The sequence below is a fragment of the Epinephelus fuscoguttatus genome, linkage group LG13 (assembly GCF_011397635.1).
Source record: "Epinephelus fuscoguttatus linkage group LG13, E.fuscoguttatus.final_Chr_v1".
NCBI lineage: Eukaryota > Metazoa > Chordata > Actinopteri > Perciformes > Serranidae > Epinephelus > Epinephelus fuscoguttatus.
In genome coordinates this window covers 36,203,435-36,219,454 of record NC_064764.1, presented here as the reverse complement: position 1 = coordinate 36,219,454, position 16,020 = coordinate 36,203,435, and the positions used below count along the sequence as shown (strand labels likewise).

At 42.7% G+C, this 16,020-nt stretch overlaps 1 protein-coding gene across 2 annotated transcripts in view; it reads right to left on the bottom strand.

Annotated features, from left to right (window-relative positions):
* zeb2a (zinc finger E-box binding homeobox 2a) overlaps window positions 1–16,020 on the bottom strand; it is a 64,743-nt gene that overhangs the window by 22,499 nt on the left and 26,224 nt on the right. The window lies entirely within an intron of this gene.

Genomic DNA, 16,020 nt, shown 5'->3' with positions numbered 1-16,020 from the left:
AAGAGATTATCAACCCATAAACAATAAGAAAAAACCCAGTACCAATAACTAATACCCATTAAAAAATATGCAATAACCAATCAACAAAAAGTAATAACCACTAAATTAATAACCTAATAACAAATATCAATAACTTATAAACAATAACTAATAAGCCATGAACATTAACCAATTAAGAAATAACCACTAAGCATCAATTAATAATAAATGACCTATAAACAATACTGAATAACCAATCACCAATAAACACTAAACCAATTTACAATAAACAAAAAGTAATAACCAATAAACAATAACCAAAAAATAGTAAACAATTACCCACAACAAATAAACAAAAAATAAATATCACTTAATGATAACCAAATAGCAATAACCTAAACCTATTGACAACCAATGAACAATAACAGGCAGTAACCAATAACAATACACAACCAACAAACAATAACTAATAACCTATAAACAATCAGTGATGACCAATAAACAATAACCTACACAAAATAAATAATAATCTATGAACAACAATTTATAATCTATTGACAACCAATTCCACCGCACCAACCCAACCCCACGTCTTTAGAAATGTACGACTCGTCCTGTTGGATGAGCTCTACAGTCTGCACAGCTGACGCTGCTGTTTTGTTTTTCAGACTGTATCTTAAATCTATGGATCAATAAATGTTTCCTGCTGTTTGTGAAACTCAAGACAAATATGAACATGAGAATATGAAGTACTGTAGAGACGTGCGGTTTGTTTATATCACAGCCTGCTGGGTGATCATGTATTTGACACACAGATGTTGTTTCGTCTCCGTCGCTGAGTGTGAAACAAGTTAAAGATCTTTCTCATATTACAGAATATTTTCCATCTGTTTCAGAAAACAGGAAGTGATGTCACACCTCCTGTCAAAGCTCCTCAGGTTTACTGCTGTGAATGTTTCAGTGTGTGACTTGTGATGTTGATCCTGACAGGAAGTGAGTGCAGCCTGGTGATGGAGGTGAAGTGCAGGCTGGGTGGAAGAGAGTAAAGCACCATGACATCATGGGAACCAGCGAGCGGGGCCCGGGGTTGGCCAGCCTCTTTCTCACTTCACTGTTCGCCTAATAAAGCAATATTTCGACAAGCTCTCATGCGTCTTATCTGAGGAGGCGGCTGCCAGCTCTCCGGCTGAAGCTGCTGCTCCTCCGGGGATTTTATCTGCTGCCAGTTTCAGAGCGTAAACCTTCACATCGGAGCGTGCAGGTTCCCAGGGAGGAGGAATGAAACGCAGCTTTCTTCCCTCCGGTACCCAGAGATTAGTCTGCATATCTGCTCTGAATATGATCTTTGTCTGCGGCACTCGCCTCCCCGACAACTGCACAACAGGTGCAAATTAAAAAGGGGAGCCACGGTGGGCCGGGCCGAAATCTGCTGACCTGGGCTGAATACCAAGAGCAGGGGCGGGGGTGGGGGTGGAGGTGGGGGCGGGGGTGGAGGGCGTGGGACAAACCGGGCTTTAATAAGAGGTGTGACCAGCAGGATTTAGGGGGAGTTCAGACCGGGTAATGCCCTCTGTGATGAGAGGCGGCAAAGAAAGAGCTGAAAAGTGAGACGTGAATGCTCGTTGTGTGGTCGGAGGTATACGTCCCCATATAATATGATCTCACCGCACCAGCCCAACCCCCACCCTCTGCACCCACCCGCTACACCCACTGCTATTGTGCTGTTTGCCTTTTGGCTGAAAGAATCTGACCTGCAGCAGCAGCAGGAGAGAAAGAAGAAGAAGTGTTGACATCCTGCGCTGCAGACAGACTTCATATAACGTAGGAATAAATACAACATGTCAAGTATTTCCTGCACGAAAACCAAACAAAACACTAAAAACTACACAAACAATAACAACTGAACAATATTTATTTATCATCTCTGCTCAGGAGAAACATTTACAACAAACATAAAGATCGAATTTAAAACAGAAGAAGAAGAGTCAGATTTCTCTCCCACAATTCCACCTTAAATCTTCAGTGTGCTGCAGCAGGTTGCTCAGTGTCAGTGTGTGTGTGTGTGTGTGTGTGTGTGTGTGTGTGTCTGTGCTGTGATTGGTCGGCGTGTCGGTGTGTTGGTGGGTGACCTCCCAAACAAAAGCCATTCACGGCGCTGTTTGCCCGCCGGGTCACATGACTCTGGCACAGAGTGGCAGATGTCACCGGGGGCAACGCAGCCGGCTCGCATCTGAAAACACCGCGTCCACCATTTTGTCCCTCCACACACACACACACACACACACACACACACACGAACATATGAACACACATACATGAACGTATGAATGCATGAACACATGAACACCTTCAGCCTGTTAGAGCTAAAGCTGATGATCTCTCTGAGCTCTGATCGTCTGCAGTCGTCCGTCCTTTGTGTCCATTCAGGGAGCGGAGGACAAAGCAGAGACGACACATCGCAGGGCAGACCTCCCCCTCCTCCCCCACTCTGCCCCCCCCCTAACCAGGGAGTTTTACAAAGACACATTAATCTCCTCCTCTCCCTCCTCTCAGTCACGTCATCCTGCTCAAACATTTTCTCTCTGATAAACAAACGCCTCCAGCTGTTTCTGACGGGGGAGGGTGAGGAGGGAGAGGAGGGTGAGACCATGGGTTTCCGGGCAGGTGGTCATGAGAAGGTATGTAACATGGATGAGAGCAAACAGTGGCTCAGTGTTGGATGACTGCAGGTGCTGCGGACAGAAACACTCTGTTAGAGACGTCCTGCAGCTTCACCGACAATCACAGAGACACGTGCAAACGCTCGCCACACACAAGTCCAACGTTAACGTGAACACAAACACAAAAGTTATCTCAAATCTGTCCGATTCTTTCTGCGTGAATGTTTCCTTTTACAAAAATTAAACTCCACACCTCATCCAGCGAGCTCTGACTTTAACTGAGACAGCGAGCTTTAACTCCTCCATCAACAATCAGATTTATCATCAGGAGTCAGCATCTTTCAAATGAAGCTACGTCCACCAGCGTCCTCTCCGCACTCAGGATCATCAATATGTCAAATCTAACTGTCCTCATCAACCAACACATCGAAAAAACATCCAGAAAATAAAAGGACTCTAAATAAATTTGTCTCATTAATCATGTGACGTCCCCTTCAGGGTCCCACCCCTCAGGTTGGACACCTCTGTCTCACATGATTATATTTCTTATTGATTAAAAATCTTCCACAGCAGAAAATCAAACTGTAAAACATCCAATCAGTGTCAAACCTTAACGTGAGCAGCCAATCACAGCTCTCCGTTCCACAAAGAGGGTGGGGCTTTGCTCAGAAGAGATCAATCCTCAGATCAAACAGCGTCCGTCCAAATGTACCTGACAGGTTTCACCTCCTCCTCAGCACATTAAACATCCATCATAATAATAGTAATGATAATATTAATAATAATAATAATAATAATCCATCTGTGTGTCAACGGGTCGATCACATCAGTCGTCCTGCTCCAGGTGCTGCGTCCACATCCTGCCGCTCGCTGAAGGTAATGAGAGATGAAACCAGCTCTGTCTCTCTGTGAGCAGATCACCTGAGCAACTGGAGGGAGGAGGAGGTGGAGGGGTGGTGGTGGTGGAGAGGGGGGAGGCAAGACAGACTGTGCTGTGGATAATGAGGTCGCTGCCTAGCGGCTACGAGCTGGAAGTGATTCATCACACGCAGGTAACACACACACTCACACACACACAAACACACGGACAAAAGTATGTGGACAGCTGACTGTAAAGCCACCAGCAGTTTTATATGGAGTTGGACCCAGGGGTGTCCACATATTTTTGTCCATGTAGTGAATTATTGTCAGACATGTAGTTCCAGGTGATTTCTGTAAAAACTGTCTCATTGAATAAACAGCTGAGCTCATCAGAGGGGGGGTTTAATGGTGTTGATGGTCTGCACCAATACAGACCAGTAACCTTCCTCCACAGTAAACTGGGAAATGTTTCTTTAGGGAGCTGGTTTGTGTTGTGTCCACATATTTCTGGACATATACTGTATAAACATTCACTCAATCTGGACTGACTGAATTACTGACAGTGTCGACAAACAATTTTAGATCCTGTTCTCATGACTAGAGTTCATGATTATTGATTATTAATTCCCAGCAGATATACTCAAAAGTTTTAATTTAGTTTACGACCAAATAAAGTTGAAAAAAAAAAAAAAAACTAGCTTAGCACAAAGACCGAGAGCAGAGGGAAACTGTTAGCCTAGCTTAGCACAAAGACTGGAGGTAGAGGGAAACTGTTAGCCTAGCTTAGCACAAAGACTGGAGGTAGAGGGAAACTATTATCATTACTTCATCAAAGCCTAAAATCTACAGTGTTTTCCAGTAAACCTCCTGCTGATGGTTGTTGTTGATCTGCACTTAAAAGTTTAAATCTTATTGGAAATGCCAAACATGATTGGCTGAAATCACTGACACTGCATTAACCAAAACACCAACCTGTTTGATAAAAATGCCTCGATTTATTTTCTAAGGTGAGTTTTCCAGTCCTTCTGCTAAGTTAGGCTAAAATTTTCCCCTTGCTTCTAGTATTTATGCTAAGCTAGGCTAACAGTTTACCCTCTGCTTCTAGTCTTTGTGCTAAGCTAATAGTTCCCCCTGCTTCCAGTCTTTAAGCAAACTGGGCTAACATCTTCCCCTTGCCACCAGTCTCTTTGCTGAGGTAAACAGTCCAGTCTTCAACGTTTTCCCTCTACTTTTGGTCTTTGTACTAAGCTAGGCTAACAGTTTCCCCCTGCTTCCAGTCTTTGTGCTATGCTAGGCTAAATACAGTGATATCAACACTGATTTTCCTAAATTTTAAACTGTCCAGTGTGTTGTTTTCTGGGTGTGTCCTGATAACAGGAAGTGGTAGGTAGTCTGCCTCGAGGGAGGAGGCGAGAGGACGAGGAGGGGTGGTCCTGTGGCGAGGCGTCAACAATGTCCGGCCCCTAATTGAATTAAAGTCCCATTTATCTGCGGGGGCGCGATGCAACAGGCTGGAAACTACACCTCCTCCACCCTCCACCTCCTCTGATATGAAGCTACCATCTGTGGCCGAGGCCGGCACATGTTACTGCTCCCAACAAATGTTCACCCCCTCCCGACAACCCCCCGACACACAGGCAGACTCAGTGAGAGCCAACAGAAGCTCCTCATACACTGAACATCACGTTATTATTGACTTGCTCTCATTCATCTGATTATTAACCCTGATTAAATATTCATAATCAGATTGTAAATAATAATTATAACACAGGATAAAATAAAAAGATCAGTCAACAGTCACATTAAAGATCATTACCTGCTGTATAAACACTGACAGGGTGTTAATGAAGCTGTTATTAAGTGTTTATAAACTGATTATGAGCTACAATTATTATTTACACTAAAGAAACAAAACTGAAGGTTTAAAGTCACCATACAATGTTCATCATTCATTCATTCATTCATTCATTCATTCATTAATGATAAACACACTTCACATTTGGTAGGCTACACAACAACAGATCTGAACTACACCAGATCTTTCTTACGGACACTTTGACATGTGGACAGGAGGAACCAGGGATCAAACCACCGACCCTGTGATCAGTGACTGTACCTCCTGAGCCAAAGCTACAGCTGCCAAAGATCTACAGAAGGAATCAAAGAAGGAAATAGGGAGATAGTGTGAAAGGTAAGGATGTGGGAAATGAAACGACAAAGCTGGAAAGAGAAGAGGTGGTAGTGAAGGAAACAAGGAGTGTGTGAATTAAAAAGAGAAGGTAGGGAAGGAAAGGGGGAAGCATTTAAGGAAGCAAAGAAGAAGAATAGCGGGGGGGAACAAGGAAGCTGTGAAAGAGAAGAAAATCTAGGGGAGGTAAACAAGGAGGTTGGTGAGGAAGCAAGGAGACAGAGAAGGAGGAGGGAAAGGAATGAAGGAAGCGATCTGCAGCTGGAGGCTAAGGTTAACTGTGTGATCATGTGACCTGCTGGATGCCAGAGGTCAGAGGTCACTGCTTCCTTTTCCCTTCACAGCCTCCTTCTTTCCTTTCCTTCATGAGGATGGAGGAAGGACAGAAACAAGATGAAGATTTAAAAACATTCCTCATTAAGTTAAAGTTCACCTGCTGATCACTCTGATCGATCACTAATAATAATACGAACACACACTCTCGATGAGGAGGCGGTACCGCACGCGCTCACACTGAGACTCAGTACAAGAGAAGAAGAACGACGGCAGAGCAGGAAGTGATCGAATACAATGTTTCTGAGTTCAACAACTACAGATCTGATCATGTTAATCGTCTCATCAATAACACAAAGATGTTCAATTCAAAATGTCGGATCATCTGAAGTTTGATGTTTAAACATATAAATAAATAAAAACATATAAACACGTGTATAAACTCAGATTTGTGTGACAGAGCTGGACGCTGAGACGAAGTCCTGGCAGCAGAAACAGATCATTTCTCTGGTATGTAGACGGAGGATCTAAGAATGGAGAAAAATCCCTCAAAGACAGCGGTGAGGGGGAAGGAGGGGGGAGGAGAGAGTTTCCATGGCCGACCTGTTGGCAGGCTGCTGTGTAATTACAGTCACCACATCCCAGCCTGTTCCCCCATGTGGTCGACCAGTTAGAAAACAAAAAAAGGAGAGTCGCTCTGTAATTCACCCCTCACAGGGAGGGGGGAGGAGAGGGGAGGAGAGGGGGAGGAGAGGGGGAGGATATGTCTTTGACTAAAAAAAAACACCAACCACAGGGAGAAGTTCAGGATATTTTACTCTGCGACTGAAACACCAAGAAAAATGTTTCTGAGCTCCTAAAAACAAACAGACAGAGATTTATCAGCTGTGTGACTCATCCTAGGTCGATGAGGGACATAGTGACACCACGTGACGTACGAAAACCTATCCAACGTACAAAAACCATCCCATAGTACGGAAACCTTCCTAACATATAGAAACCTTCTCAACATATGGAAACCTTTCTAACGTTCGGAAACCTTCTTAATGTTCGGAAAACTTTCCAACGTACGGAAACCTTCTTAACGTTCAGAAACCTTTCTGATGTTCGGAAACCTTTCCAACTTACGGAAACCTTCTTAATGTTCGGAAACCTTTCCAACGTACGTAAACCTTCTTAACGTTCAGAAACCTTCTTAACGTTCAGAAACCTTTCTAACGTTCAGAAACCTTTCCAACGTATGGAAACCTTCTTAACATTCAGAAACCTTTCTAACGTTCGGAAACCTTTCCAACGTACAGAAACCTTTCCAGCGTACGGTAACCTTTCCAACGTAGGGACTGGGACTGGGACTAAAAAACAGCCCTGGACTTTGACTCGGCCCAGCCCACAACAACCGGTGCGCATATGGTATGCGCTTCCTTCTTCTTCAATTTGATTGGCTGCCGGCTGGCTCATAGATATCTATGTGCCGGCTGGCATCCAATTTAAAGGCTGCCACCTAGCGGACTGGACATGGAACAGTAGATTATCAGGGAGAAAAAGGAAAAAAACAAAAACAAAACAAAACAAAACAAAAAAAAAAACGGTGATGACTGCGTGGTGGCCGCCAGCCGTCCTGGAGTACCGGCCGTTCTGTGATTCTCCAGAACCTCCAGATGGCCAGTCTGCCCCTGTTCCAACGTACGGAAACCTTTCTAACGTTCGGAAACCTTTCCAACGTACGGAAACCTTCTTAATGTTCAGAAACCTTTCCAACGTACCAAAACCTTCTTAACATTCGGAAACCTTTCCAACGTGCTGAAACCTTTCCAGCATACGGAAACCTTTCCAACGTACAGAAACCTTCCTAACATACAGAAACCTTCTCAACATACGGAAACCTTTCTAACGTTCAGAAACCTTTCCAACGTATGGAAACCTTCTTAACGTTCGGAAACCTTTCTAACGTTCGGAAACCTTTCCAACGTACGGAAACCTTTCAAACATACAGAAACCTTTCCAACGTACTGAAACCCTCCCAATGTACGGAGACCTCCTTACATACAGAAACCTTCTCAACATACCGAAAGCCTTCTAATGTTCGGAAACCTTTCCAACGTACAGAAACCTTCTTAATGTTCAGAAACCTTTCCAACGTATAGAAACCTTCTTAAAGTTTGGAAACCTTTCCAATGTACGGAAACCATTTCAACGTTTGAAAATCTTCTCAACTTATGGAAACCTTCTCAGTGTACAGAAACCTTTTCAATGTATCGAATTTGTCTCAACAAATAGAAACATTCCCAATATACAGCAATCTTTTCAACGTAATAAATTTGTCTAAACGTACAGAAATATTTTCAACCTACAGAAACCCTCCAAACGTTCGGAAACCTTTCCAATGTATGGAATCTGTCTCAATGTACAGAAACCTTCCAGACATTTGGAAACCCGTTCAACGTACGGAATCTGTCTGAATGTATAGAAACCTTTCCAACATACGGAAACCTTCCCAACAAACTGAAACCTTCCCAACATCTGGTAACCTTCTGAACGTATGAAATCTGTCGAAACGTACGTAAACCTTCCCAACATACAGAAACCTTTCCAACAAACTGAAACCTTCCCAACATCTGGTAACCTTCTGAATGTATGAAATCTGTCTGAAGGTACATAAGCCTTCCCAACATACAGATATCTTTTCAAGGTACGAAATCCGTCTCAACAAACAGAAATCTTTTCAATGTACGGAATCTGTCTTGACGTACAGAAACCTTCCAAATGTACAGAAACTGCTTGAACATACAAAAATCATCTGAATGTATGGAAACACTTCACACATAGACATTGTCTGTACTGAAACCATCTAAGCAGATGGAAATCATCTCAACTTACAGAAACTGTCTGAACGTACACAGAAACCTTTTCTCAGTAAACAGAACCCATCCTACATCATAGGTCAGAGCTAACAGAAGCATCAGGTGAGGAAGGAAGTGTAGAGAGAGAAAAGAAGGAAGTGAAGAAGGTGTCAAAATAAAACAGAGTTAAACTGAGCTGCAGGTCAGATCAGACTCACTAAACTATTCAAATGTTCCTTTAATGGAGAAATACTCAAACAGGTGAAACTGAGAGCTTTTGTTCTGAAACAGAAAACACGTACACACTCTTCATATCTGCTGTGTGTGTGTGTGTGTGTGTGTGTGTGTGTGTGTGTGTGTGTGTGTGTGTGTGTTATCAGCGGTGTTGTGCAGAAGGTGTGACAGCAGAGGAAGAAAAAGCAGCAGTTCCTCTTTGAACGAGTCGAGTCACTAAAAACTTTAATCAGGTTTTAACACCTTGAGTTTTGTAAGTCCGTTAAAAACGAAGTGTTAAAACCTCCACCCACCTCCACCCCCCCGCCCACCACCAGGCTCAGAGTGCACCAGATAACCTCACGGCTCCGTGCCAGACTCCGTTAGATTTCACCTGTTTTTAAAACCATGTTCAGACCTTTAACGTGCGTTTCCTCCACAGTGAGAAGACACTACGTTATACTACAGACTGTTTATACTCAGTGCATCAACACCACAGAAGACAGAGATATAAAATAAGACCAACACACAGTATTTTTACAGTACGTGTTTCCATCCTCCTGTAATCCTAAATAAACTGTGAGACATGTAACAGGAGTTTCCTGTGTAACAGTATCTGTGTGGATAAAAGCAGAACCAGACTAAGTGAATAAATGATGAAATGAAAACACGATGAGGAGGCTGTGACCTTCATCACATTCATACATGAAACATTTTCATCATGTTTTCAGCTCTGCCTGCAGCTCTTTAATCACCTCGTCTTCTTCTGCAAAGTACATTTACTCTGTAAGTACTGTACTGAAGTAAAATACTGAGGTACTGTATTTTACTCTGTTGTTTCTTTTCTCTGCACCTTTGTACCTCTACTCAAAGACACAAAAGAACACAAGAACACAACCAAACTGAGTTCAAATTTTCCCTGAAATTACAGAAAATCAACTTAATAAAAGTGAATGGTTGTGTCTGAATGTACAGAAACCATCTGAACGTATGAAAACCACGTGATTGTACAGAAGCAGCCCAAACATAAGGAAATTGCCTGAATGTACAGAAAACATTTCACCATTTCGAAACCATCTGAACATAAAGATTTTGTCTGAACGTACGAAAACAGCCTGAACGTGGGGAAACAGCATGAATGTACAGAAACCATCTGAACATATGAAAAACATCTGAACGTACCAAAATCACGTAATTGTACAGAAGCAGCCCAAATGGTAGGAAATTGCCTAAAGTATGAAAACCATCAGAACATAAGAAAACCATCAGAATGTACGCAAACCATCTGAATATACGAAAACCATCAGAACATACGCAAACCATCTGAATATACGAAAACTATCAGAACATAAGAAAACCATCAGAATGTACGCAAACCATCTGAATATACGAAAACCATCAGAACATACGCAAACCATGAGAATGTATGAAAACCATCAGGACATACGGACACAATCTGAACGTATGGGAAAAACCCGTACATACGAAAAACCATCTGAACATACGCAAACCATCTGAGAGTACGGAAACAACCTCAACGAATGGAAACAATCTGGATGTACAAACTTAACGTATACAAACCATCTGAACATATGGAAACTATTGTAATGTACGCAAACCATCTGAATGTACAAAAAACATCTGAACGTATGCAAACAGCCTAAACGTACAGAAACCATCTGAACGTATGCAAACAATTTGAAATAATCAAGTTTTCCACCAAATAAACAAGGTTTGTCTCCATCTGCGGCTGCTGTGTGACTGTCAGTAGAATAAACAGTATAAATATTGGCATCAGAACACATTTAAAGTACCAACAGTAAAAGTACTCATCATTTATTTTGAACACTGCGGTATTAAATGATTTTAGATGCGAGTACTGCAGATTCAGTCGTGAATGGAGACAAACATTCAGATTTTATTTGAAGGTTTTGATATAAACTCAGTTGTAATATTTAGTGACAGATTCCAGAGGAGTTCAGTGTGACACCAGCGTGTCCCTGCGCTCTGTACAGGATGATGTTGTGGATGTGGAGGTGGTGTGAAGGTGTCGCTGAACTGCAGACCTGAGAGTTTAACAGTAATCCTATCAGCAGCAGAGTGTGTCGGTTGAAGCCCCGCCCCTCTCTGATTACACAAACTACATGGAGAAAACACACACTTCTGCTGCCGTCTGATAAGAGTGTGTCTGAGTGTGTGTGTGGGCGGTCAGAGGGTGTGTTTGAACCAAAAGAGAAGAAGAAGAAGAAGAAGAAGGTCAGATGTGTGAAAAACTCAGTGATTCTTCTTCTCTTGTGTTTTTGTTGCAAAACGTGAAATCAGTCGGCTGTGAAGCTGCCGCAGACCTCGCTCTGTACTGTGTGTGTGAACACGCACATCCTTCAGTCCTGTCTAAATAAGAAATGCAGCTGAAGGTAGAAAAATATTAAAAAATAAAACTTCTCTTTTGAACTCTGGATCTTGTTCTACATGCGTTTTGAAGCTCATCAAACTTCATCTTTCTGTGTAACTCTTCAATTAATCATCGGCCTCTGGGGGGGGTGGGTGAGGCTACACCTCCCCCCCTCCCTTATGTAAAAATGTAGGTTGCGTTAAGAGAAAGTCAGACTTTAAGTGTGAATAATGGATACAGGCGGCTGTGATGAAGCAGTTTACAGCCCAGCAGCCTCTCTGGAGGGGAGGAGGGGGGAGAATATCCAAAATGTCTGAATTATTCATGTTCCCAGGTGGAGGATGAATCTTTACAAAAGGGGAGGAAGAGGAGAGCTCTTAAATCCCTCCAATGAACACCTTCTTCTTCTTCCTGTCAGAAACTTTTCACCGCAAATAATTTATGACTGCAGGTGATGAACATGTCTTCTGCCTCTTCTTCTTCTTCTTCTGCAGACTTGACTGTTACAGCCTCATCATCATCATCATCATCACCTAACCTTCACCATCACACACTTTCCTCCATCACTAAGACAAATGTCACATCTGGGCCATATCCTGCTCACAGAGCGCTGCAGGGATGATGTTTGTCAGGTTCCCTCGTCAAAAAGCCAACGGGATTTTTCCATTGGATTTTGGATTATTGCAGAAAATAAGTTCTTTGCAAACAAACATTTATGAAACTAAGGGACTGTTCTTTATTTATCAGAGGAGGGCGGGATGTTGCTGGGATGTGACTTTCTTTCTTTATTCATTATTTTGACCCTAACTCTCCATAAATCAGTTATTATATTCTTAAAACTTACTTGTTGTTTAGAGTTAAAAGTTGAAGACATAATTTCAGTTTGTCATTGGTTTATTTTTGGCCAAATTTAAAATGAGACACAGAATGAAGTCATTTTGATGAAATACTCTGACACACCATCGCACCTCAGAAACCAGCGGCTAAAGTGCAGAGGGTGAGGCTAACACACCTAACATGCTACAGCTGCTGCTGACTAAACGGCTACAGGTCAACGAGAGAAAACCCAAAAATACCCAGAGAATTATCTTAAGTGAAAATCAGTTTGGTTTTTTTTTTTTTTTTTTTACAATATTTGTAGTAGAGCGTCCCTGCTCTGTCTCTACACCTAAAACACCTTAAGTTTTCTCCTTAATTATGAAACTTAAGGCTGAATTTCTCCTCAGTTGAGGGACTTTCACAGTTTCACAGAATCCATTTAGAGGTTTCCTTGGTTAAGGAAAAATGTTTGTTTACTTGGACTCAAATTTGTGACGCTTGTTATCGTCTCACACAGTTGTCTTATAGTTAGTGGAAAAAATGTCAGAAGAAAAGAAGACAAGAAAACCACATGGGTCAGAGGACGAGACGATTCTGGAGGAATACAGTCATAGAAAGCACAAACTACTAAGTAAATTTGATTCCCAGAAGACAGGAAACTACTGTCGTAAGAAACTGAAATGAAAATGAATTTAGTCAAATTTAAAGTGTAAAATCAAAAGCGTGTCCATCTGGTTCTCCTGGTTGCACAACATTCTTCTGAGAGTGTGTTAGTTTTTTCCATTTATCACCGTAAACTCAGTCATGTTTCAGTTAAGACAGAATTAAGGTTGTTTTGTTTTTTTTACCTTGCTTTGGTTGCTAAGGTCTTTTGCGCAACGGTCTAGGGATTCCTTAAGTATAAGACCAAGACAAGGAGAAAACCATAAATACTTAAGTGAATGTTTTAAGGAAACTCTAAGGAGAAGACTTAAGGCTGTTTTGTGCAACTGATTGTATTTTGAGGGAAACCTTAACTGGGTCTTAAAGGAGAATCTTAACTTGAGGTGTTTTGTGCAACCGGCCCCTGAAGCTTAAAGCAAGTCTTAAACCTCAAGCTAGCCTCTGAAGAAGTGAGTCCTCACTTTCCAAAAATGTCCTCACTCTGTTAATACTTTCTTTGGTCCTCAGTATGTGCCACACACACGCACGCGCGTGCGCACACACACACACACACACACACACACACACACACACACACACACACACACACAGAGTTAGTCAGGTATTGCCTCACAGCAGTCTGACTGGTGTTCGGAGGTATTACTGTGGATCTGTTCCTGGAACAGTTTGCTGAAGTGAAACTGCTGATGGAGTCACTTTAACGTTGACTCATAAGACCTTCGTCCACCAAAACCTGCAGCCGGACACAACGCCAGGCACCAACAGAAAAACAACAGCAAAGGAAGAAGAAGAAGAAGAAGAAGAAGAAGAGGAAGACTCCTGGTGTCATCACTTTCCACAGGTCACAACGTTTTTTTTCCTCTGACGGTAAAAACTGGTGAACGAGGAAGAAAACACCGACCTCACAAAGTGTCAACGTCTTAACACCCAGAGAAACTAAACTCACTGTACGAGCAGAAGAAGACAGTGTGAGGTGGTAGAAAGCTCCAGGACAGGCAGGTTAATGGACAAGTTTCAGGACGTAAAGATTTCGTCAGTACAACAGTGACGTCGTTCGTGTAGAAACCACCTGGAGACACATCAAACCAAACCCAGTTCATAAATCTGACTGTTTAAGGAGCTGCGTGTCAATAACATGACGGAATGATTGATTAATGTCGAGTCTGAGCCAATCACAGAGCAGCACTTCCTGTGTGTATGTATCCGATGTGCAGTGAAACGTTAGTAACTGCATGGCGCTGACTCAGCGCTGCAGAGGGGAGGTCTGCTCATCGGGGGGTGAAGGACAAACAGGAAGTGAGGTGTCGTTGGAGCTGCTCGGCGCTCGAGGTCACACCTTTGGACTGACAGATGTGTTCATCCACCATGTGACCCGCTAACCAATCAGCCGCTCGCTGGTCAGGCTCTCTGAGGTGACAGGAAGTGACAGGCGTTCGCTGCCCGAGGTCCTAACTTTTCAGTCAAGTGGCTGTGCGGCCGCAAGGCACGATAATCCAATAAGTGGCTTATGAAGCGTCATAGCTACTGCTGTGAGTCACCGTGGGGCTGAGGACCAATCAGGGCACAGCGGAGAGGTTGTCAGGTCAGGTGACCAACACCTGGAAACACCTGGTGACACTACTGAGTCCAAACTAATCAAATATCAATAATTACTCACTGATACAGTTTCAATAATTAATTATAAGTTTAATCTATAACATGAAAGTCAACCTGAGCTCACAGAGACGTCTCTACGTCTCAGTGGGAGAACTGGAAACCAGTACAACCAGCTGCAGAGGTCTGGTCAGACTGGTTCTGATGGTTGGAACCAAACCTCTGTGTAAAAATGACGTGTTTAGTGAGCGCAGGTCTGGACGCTGTAGAGCGAGAGCTGATTGTGATGCTGCTGCTGTCCTGAACAGAGCGGAGCAGCATCTCCCCGCTGACAATGAGAGCCGAGGGGGGAGTCAGGGGGGAGTCAGGGGGAGGTGGAGAGGTGGGAGGAGGATGTCGGTACAATGAGACCAGTGTTACCGCGATGTGGTCTCCATTGTACCTCTGAGCTCAGAGGTGTCTCCACTTCCTGCTCGCAGCTTCACTGAGAAAACCACCGAGCGCTCTGAGTGGGAAACAAGCTCCCAGTAAAACCTGCTGGTTTCAACACACACCAGTTCACGTCCTCAACTGGAGGAGCTGGAGTCAAATGTCCTCACAGAGAGAGACACCTGAGGACAGGACACTTTATTAAACCTCTGAGGTCATCTCACAGTTATTATTATTGTTAATATATAGTCAGACGAGGATTAAAGATGTTTCTGAAGAATTATTTCATCATGAAACACACACAAAGATTTAAAACATTTGAATCTTCAGAACTGAAAGGATTAATTGAGCAATATATTCTCATAGAACACTTCGTAAGGCCCACAAATGACGCGACATCCTGAACGTACTGTTACATAATTAACGTAAAGTTACGGAGGCTAGGTTTAGGAAAAGAAACACGGTGAGGACGCACCTTAAAATGTCTTAAAGTTCACTCAGAGTTCACACAGATCCGAACACACGACTCCAGGGTAAACACCCAGGTGAAAGTCCAGTTTTTATTGACCCATCCACCCGACCTGCCTCCTTAAGTGGGATTTATACTTGTGCGTCAGCTTTATGCAGAGCCTTTTGAGTTGATTCAAAACACACATTAAACATGACTTAATAGAGACAATTTCAGACACAAGTACACAAATCAGCTTCACTATAACTCGCAGCATTCACAGACAAACACTTGTCTTTATCTGGACACATTTTCCCCATAAATACAACATGCTAACATTATTAGCACAAGCCTATGGTATTTTACATTGTATAAATTAGCCTAGCAACTAGTAGACTTTTCCTCTACTCATATGATGCCAGGGACAACTGCAACATTTAACAAAGGTAAAATTACAAAATTCAGCTCCATTACAACTCACAAGATTCACTGACAAAACAACTGTCTTATACTAAACACATATTCCAAACAAATACAACATGCTAACGTTATTAGCACAAGCCATTTTACATTGTATAAATTAGCCTAGCAACGAGCGGAGATTTCCTCTGCTCATATGAAGCCAGGATAAATCACACACAAGACTTAAAATGCTATTTTTG